Below are 8729 nucleotides of genomic sequence, written 5' to 3'. Positions count from 1 at the left end.
TTCAAGAAGCCTTGATAAAAGATTATCAAAGCACTAAGTATTAGAAACATGGACTTAAGAAATTCAATAGGTATTATCTTTCTGAAAGTTAAGATATTTATGAATACATGTCGAAGCTAGTGGGAGCATAAGTGTTATGTTTTATAATAATCATCATGATAGTGGGAGCATAAAAGTTATGAATGTATGATTATTATGGAAAGTTTTGCAAGTTGGCAATATTAATTATAGAAAAACAAGAGTTATACCTTGCAAAGTCGTAAGGGTTGTATAGTTGTTTTGCTATAATTAAGGGAGAGAATATTATGCTTCATTTCAAATCTAAAGGATTAGGTTGTGGAATGTTAATAAATTTAGTCAAAGGTACATAGTGCGTTCTTAAAATTTCGATTATGATTACGGCATTCCTCTTCACAATTCGAATTTTGAGAACATAGAAAATAAAACATTGTGCGTCGTGTCCCATACGCTTCGGGTATAGGATCGATTGCAAATGCTTTAATGTTTGACCATTCTAAAATTTTCCAAATGTCTAGCGCATTGAGAGGGAAAAGGGACTAGAATCGGTTTTGACTAAAATAATTAAACAACTATCAAAGAACAATCCAAAGTTCGACGAGGATTGGTCGCTTGTGAGTAGTTGGAAGTATAGTATTGGAAATTATGGAAATGTTTCCATATTGGATGGACAATATCGACATCATAACGAATAGATAAGATTCTATTAAGAAATTAGTTGTCATATGGAAAATATGGAAGCGTATCCATATTGGGAAGTAAATATTGAAAATCTATGTCTAGAATGTTCAAAGGAATGTACTTTGAGTGAGAGACATCATATCTAAGGAATTGTCTTGTAACAATCTCCGATAGAGGAATTTGTAATATCATTGGAAATAGTCTTTGAGACTTTGGTGCAGTGACATTACAAAAGGATCGTTGCATAAAGTGTTAGAATCTAGTATATTCTATAAGTAACAAGAATTTGATATTCTTACACTTAAGAAAATGGATTTGGAGTTGTGAAATGAGAATGATTGGAAATGTGTTCAATTTGTCTATTTCACAAAAGTAAGAACCATAGGTAAACATTGTGTGCATGCTAGGAGCATGGGACAAAAGTTGATTACCCGAAACGACAAATAATGAGTAATCGATATGGTGATAAATAAAACATGTTTTGTTTATACTCAAAGGTTTGAGGCCATATGGGATTAGTATTATTCTTGTGTTTCACTTTGCATGTTTTGACTTCCAGAATAATTGAGTTTATAAAGAATAATCGAATTATTCAAACGGGCCACAGTCGTTCATATGTTGGAAGTAGATATGAATGAAGACTGTCGTGAATTGGTGTGTGGATTGTCTAGAAAAGTATTAGACATAAGCAAATGTTTGCTGCAACGTTCATGAGTGCTTATGAATATGATTTGAGCATTGGATTAAACCCACGCTCACTTGGATCACTATCTCGAGTGATTAGTGAGACGATAACATCTTATATTCTTGAAACCGAGATGTGTGAGTTGTAACTTGCTAATCGGTTGTACATTGATAATATGTAAATGCACTAGTAACTTGGTGTTATAAAACATATTGTTGTGTGTAATTTGGTTAGTGAGTGCAAGCAAGCATTGTATCAAAGTTTATCCGTTCCTTTTATCCAAAGTAGGATAAAAGCGATATCTTTGGGCCCCTCGATGGTTTAGTGATGACATACGTAAATGCTCGGCCGGGCAAGGGCTAATTTGATTTGTTCAATTAGTCTGTCGTCATAAATCAGAAATCGAGAAGTAGTACAAAGAGAATGATTAAAAATCATATCTCATACGATATCTAGAATGGAGGAATATATGATCCCTTATCTAAGGACACTCGTATCTGATATGATCAGAGTTGACAGCGGCTTTGGAAAGATACGATTGCAGATCAGGATCTGAAGTCATACGCAGAATAGTTGTTAGACTTATCCAAGTGGGAGACTGTTGGATTAGTGTCTAAGTCCATAACTATTTTGGTATGTACTTGACCCGATGGTGCATGGTCCTTTTGGGTTGCCTTCACCAAAGCAACTTGATTGGAGAAATGAATAAAGAGAGAGAGGATAATATGATTTATTAATATGTTATAAGAATAATATATTAAAGGAGAAATCATATTTGTTTAATTAATATTGGTCAATAATTAATTAAGAATTAGTTTTGTGATCAAATGTAATTAATTAAACTAGAGGGGCTGATTTGTAATTATGTGATAGTTACAAAATAAGGTAAGGATTATCTTATTTATATGGTGGACGAATTTAAGGTTGGAAAGCCTTAGAATTCGAGTATGATAAGGATTCAAGGATTATCTTATTGGTTGCTTAATGGATAATCAACTAGATAAGGATAATGACTGAAACCCTATCTCTACACCTATATAAACACCCCTAGGGTCATGAATTCGTGTATCCCTTCCCAAGACGTCCTAGATATGAATTCTAACCTCTCACCTCTCTCTTTATACCTTCTCCATTTGCTTATGGTGTTTGTAAGCCATTAGAGGAGTGACACTTGTGACTCTAAGCATTCCAAAGTCAATCCAAGGTGGAGTTGTGATTGTTATTGCTATATAACAATCAAGGTATGTTCTTAAACCTAATTATATGTTAATGTCGATTTCCATATGTTAGAATTAGGGTTTATAGTCTTGGATTCAAAGCATGTACAATAGAGAAACCTAGATCCAAGCATTAGGGTTTGTATGAGCACATAGGATGTCTTATGACCAAAACCCATCACTATTAGGGTTATCTAACAAGGAAACCCTAATTTGGATGCTTAAGCCCTAAGCAACCCATAGACTCCTTTAATTAAGCCCATGGACGATTTCCTTATGGGTTTCCCATTAAAATTCGTCCATCCGTTAATATAAGGCAATCCATGGCCCAAATTGCAATTATATTATAATTATAATTCCAGTCCCTTAAGTTTAATTAATCTCTTTTAGTCACAAAACTAATTACCAATTAATTCTTGACTAATATTAATTAAACAATATGATTTCTCCTTTAATATATTATTCCCATAAATATATTAATAAATCATATTTAATCCTTTCTCTCCATAATTCATCCTACCAAGTTGCTTTGGTGAAGGCAACCCAAAAGGACTATGCACCATCGGGTCAAGTACATACCAAAATAGTTATGGACTTAGATACTAATCCAACAGTCTCCCACTTGGATAATTCTAATAACTATTATGCGTCTAACTTCAAATCCTGATATGCAATCGTAGCTTTCCAAAGCCGCTGTCAACTCTGATCCTATCAGATACGCGTGTCCTTAGATAAGGGATCATATATTCCTCCATTCTAGATATCGTATGAGATATGATTTCTAATCATTCTCTTTGTACTATATCTCGATTTCTGATTTATGACGACAAACTAATTGAACAAATCAAATTAGCCCTAGCCCGGCCGAGCATTTACGTCTGTCATCATTAAACCATCGAGGGGCCCAAAAGATATCGCTTTTATTCTTTGAATAAAAGGAACGGATAAACTTTGATACAATGCTTGCTTGCACTCACTCACCGAATCACACACAACAATATGTTTTATAACACCAAGTTACTAGTGCGTTTTCATATTATCAATGTGCAACCGATTAGCAAGATACAACTCACACATCTCGGTTTCAAGAATATAAGATGTTATCGTCTCACCAATCACTCGTGATACAATTCATGGAGTGATCCAAGTGAGCGGGGTTTAATCCAATGCTCAAATTCATATTCATAAGCACTCATGAACGTTGTAGCAAACATTTGCTTATGTCTAATGCTCTTTAGACAATCCACACACCAATTCATGACAGTCTTCATTCATATCTACTTCCAACATATGAATGACTGTGGCCCGTTCGAATAATTCGATTATTCTTAATAAACTCAATTATTCTGGAAGTCAAAACATGCAAATGTGAAACACAAGAATAATACTAATCCCATATGGCCTCAAACCTTTGAGTATAAATAAAACGCCTTTTATTTATCACCATATTGATTACTCATTATTTGTCGTTTCGGATAATCAACTTCTTACTTGAATTCCAACACTTGTCCCATGCTCCTAGCATGCACACAATGTTTACCTATGGTTCTTATTTTTGTGAAATAGACAAATTGAACACATTTCCAATCATTCTCATTTTACAACTCCAAATCCTTTTTCATAAGTGTAAGAATATCAAATTCTTGCTACTTATAGAATATGCTAAATTCTAGCACTTTATGCAACGATCCTTTCGTAATGTCACTGCACCAAAGTCACAAAGACTATTGTCAATGATATTACAAAGTCCTCTATCGGATATTGTTACAAGACAATTCCTTAGATATGATGTCTCTCTCTCAAAGTACATTCCTTTGAACATCCTTTTGCATAAAAGTTTCTAATCTAGACATAGATTTTCAATATTTACTTCCTAATATGAACACGCTTCCATATTTTCCTCATGACAACTCATTCTTAATAGAATATTTTCTATTTGTAATGATGTCGATATGGTCCATCCAATATGAAAACATTTCCATATTTTCCAATACTATACTTCCAACTACTCACAAGCGACTAATCCTCGTCGAACTTTGGATTGTCCTTTGATAGTCGTTTAATTATTTTAGTCAAAACCAATTCTATTCCCTTTTCCCTCTAAATGCACTAGACATTTGGAAAATTTTAGAATGGTCAAACATTAAAGCATTTGCAATCGATCCTATACCCAAAGCGTATGGGACACGACGCATAATGTTTTATTTGCTATGTTCTCAAAATTCGAATTGTGAAGAGGAATGCCGTAATCATAATCGAAATTTTAAGAACACACAATGTACCTTTGACTAAATTTATTAACATTCCACAACCTAATCCTTTAGATTTTAAATGAAGCATAATATTCTCTCCCTTAATTATGGTACCAAACGCCATTGGAACTTTGACTTTTGAATCTCCCATCATGCCGAATATAGAAAGAAGAGTCTTGGTGTATGCTTCCTGATTGATAAAGATGCCTTCGGGTCCCTGTCTAATGTTTAAACCAAGGAAAAATTTAATCGGACCCATTGAGCTCATTTCAAATTTAGTCTCCATCAGCTTTCTGAATTCAGCTGTTAAGCTAGGATTCGTTGAGCCAAAGATGATATCATCGACATAGATTTGAACTATCATAAGGTGTTCACCTTCCTTCTTTCGAAAGAAGGTTGGGTCAACTGAACCTTGTTTGAATTTAGACATCTTTAAGAACTTAGTTAGTGTTTCATACCAAGCCCTAGGCGCTTGTTTCAGACCGTAAACTGCTTTGTCCAGAATATAACAGTGATTTAGATGCTTTTCATTTACAAAACCAGGAGGTTGCTCCACGTAAACCGTTACTTCAATTTCTCCATTCAGAAAGGCGCATTTTACGTCCATTTGGTAGACCTCGAAGTTCTTGTGTGCAGCGTAGGCAAGAAATATTCTAACAGATTCCAACCTTGCTACCGGAGCAAAATTTTCTTCTTAATCAATTCTTTCTTCCTGGCAGTATCCTTTCACCACGAGACGAGCTTTATTTCGAATTACATTACCTTCCTTGTCCATTTTGTTTCTGAATACCCATTTGAGACCAACGACTGAGGAATCTTTAGGTGTTGGAATAAGGCGCCAAACCTTGTTGCGTTCAAACTCACTGAGTTCATCTTGCATAGCCTGAACCCAATCAGAATGATCAAGAGCCGTATTGACTGTCTTCGGCTCAACTTTGGACACGAAAGAATTATACATGCATAACTCTACTTTGGAGAATAGAGAGGTTTGCTTTGCCTTCACTTGGGATCGGGTCAAGACCTTTTCAGATACATTACCCACTATCTGAGATACAGGATGATCTCTGGTCCATTTAATGAGGGGAGGATAGTTTGGATCATAGGATGGATCCACTTCGGCGTTGATCATTTCTTCCAATTCAGATTGACTATCGTCATCATAGAACATATCAGAATTCTCCCCCTCGACTGATGGTGAATCATTTGGTTTTTCAGGTTGGTTCAGACCTTCAGGTGCAACAGAACTCTCAGGTGTAGCTGGACTTTCTGGTGCTTCTGGACTTTCAGGTGTGGCTGGACGTTCGGGTGCTACAGGACCTTCGGGTGATGCAAGATCTTCGGTTGATGCAGGACTTTCGGGTGATGTAGGACCTTCGGGTGATGCAGGACCTTCGGGTGCCACCGGGATAGAGTTCTCCCCCTGAAAGTGTGTGTTCGGTTGATTTGAAGAGAATGGATTCTCCCCCTTAACTGAAGCGTCGTGCTGAGGAGGTTCGTTTGGAACATGCTCTCCGTCACGCATTTTGTTGTCTGCCGCCTTGGCTTCCGAGAGAGTGGCTTTCTCAGGTTCATCGAATAAGTCCACAAACTGATCAAATAAATTGGTAATAGTGGCTGTGACTTGACCTGTTTGAGAGAAAATCTCTCCAATTGCTGTCATCGAAAGTCACATAATAGGTTTCTTCAATCTTTCTAGAATGCTTGTTTAAAACCCAATATGCTTTTGAAGTGAGAGAATATCCCAAAAAAATTCCTTCGTATGCTTAAACATCAAACTTGTTACGATGTTCTTTGGAGTTGAAGATGAAGCATCGTGAACCGAACACATGAAAGAATTTTACGTTCGGCTTCCTGTTATTGATGATCTCATAAGGAGTGAGAGAGAAACGCCTGTTGAGATAAGACCTGTTCTGCGTAAAGCATGCTGCAGCAATAGCATCAGCCCAGAAATATAAGGGAAGAGAAGCGAAACTTAGCATAGTTAGGGCCGCCTCACACAAGGATCGGTTTCGCCTTTCGACAATACCGTTCTGTTGAGGCGTGTAAGGGGCTGAGAAGTTGTGATTGGTTCCTTTTTCTACCAAAAAGTCTTCAAATTCTTTGTTCTTGAACTCCAGTCCATTGTCGCTCCTAATGTTTCGAACGACTTTTCTTAGTTGCACTTCAACCTGCTTGATAAACATCTTTAGCTTAGGAGTGGCCTCAGATTTGTGCTTCAGAAAGAACACCCATGTAAAACGTGAGAAATCATCAACAATAACAGGAATATACTTGCTACCGCCAATGCTTTCGATTGATGATGGACCACACAATTCGATGTGAAGCAACTCAAGTGGTTCAACAACTTTTGTGTTTATAATTGATGGGTGAATTTGACGACTTTGTTTCCCCATTTCACATGCAGCGCACAAGTGTTCTCGATCAAACTTGAGTAATGGAAGACCCCGAACATGAACTCCAGTGACAAGCTTGTTGATGTCTTTGAAGTTGAGATGTGAGAGCCTTCGGTGCCACAACCAGCTTTCTTCAGAATGAGCTTTGGACAAAAGACATATAGCTGGATTTCCTTTGATTGGTTTGAGATTTAGAGGAAACATTTCGCCTTTTCGGTCTGATTTGAGGATGACCTTGTTGGATTTCTTCTCTATAATCTCTGAACCTTCATCATCCAAAGAAACTTTAAGACTGGTACCTCCGACCAGTTGAGATACACTGATGAGACTATGCTGCAACCCTTCAACGTACGCCACCTTTCTTATTGTGAAGTCTCCATTAGTTATCATCCCATAACCCTTTATCGTTCCGTAGGAGTTGTTACCGAACTTGACATTGCCACCATTTTGAAGAGATCGAAACTCCCTTAGCTCTTCCTTTCTTCTCGTCATGTGACGTGATCAGCCACTGTCAATGTACCATTCTTTGTCAAACTGCTCGTCACTAATAACCTGAAAAAATTAAGCAGATTTAGGAACCCAAAGTTTCTTGGTTCACGTGAGCCTTTCACAGGAACAGGAATAGTAATAGAAACATCAACAAGATATGTTCGTTTTACTAAGGTTGTTGCATCTTTTCTCTTAATAGTAAACACTTTGATTTTGTTAGAGTTAGCTACAGACGTTTTGGTTTTAGATTCTGGTGTTTGGGCATTATTCTGCTTTCGGTCTTCCTTGACTGAAGAAATATTCGACTTTCCTTTTAAGTTCGTTGATGATTTTGAATTTTGTGCAGGAACAGAATTAGGTTTAGAAGAGAATTGAGAATGAGAAGAATTAGAAAAAGAGAATTTAGAATGGGAATTTTTCCTGACTTGTGGTTCGAAATGACCTTTTTGTTTATGGTCATTAGAGGGACCGAACCTGAACCTTCGGTAGCTACTTGCTGATGAGCCGAAGTTGGATTTTTGAGTGTTGTTGGTCGGACCGAACCTATCCTTTCGGTTCTTGTTGCTTTCAGGACCGAACCTATCCTTTTGGTTCTTGTTGCTCTTAGGACCGAACCTCTCCTTTCGGTTGTTGTTGTTCTCGGGTTCAAACCTCTCCTTTCGGTTCTGTTCTTCATGTGGCCCGAAAGTCTTTTGCCTTGACTTTGAATCTTTATTAGGATAAGAGAAGTGAGCATTTTGAGAGCGCCAAAACTGCTTTCGCTCTGAGAGATTCTTTTTGTATCTCAGGTTTCTCTGCTGCTTTTGATTTTTCAACTGTTTCGGTTGTCTATGCATATTAGCTTTTTGTTTCAGCTTTTTGGCAGCCGGTTCACTCTTCATAGATGAGGTTTCTCTTGTGGAGGTGACTTCTTCTACAGGTATTTCTTTTGTGCCACTTGTACTTGGTACATCAAAGTTATCAGGCTTATTCAGTGGCTCTGGTACATATCTTC

The sequence above is a fragment of the Lactuca saligna genome, chromosome 7 (assembly GCF_052625555.1).
Source record: "Lactuca saligna cultivar CGN05327 chromosome 7, ASM5262555v1, whole genome shotgun sequence".
NCBI classification, from domain to species: Eukaryota; Viridiplantae; Streptophyta; class Magnoliopsida; order Asterales; family Asteraceae; genus Lactuca; species Lactuca saligna.
Note: the sequence above shows the minus strand (reverse complement) of the source record.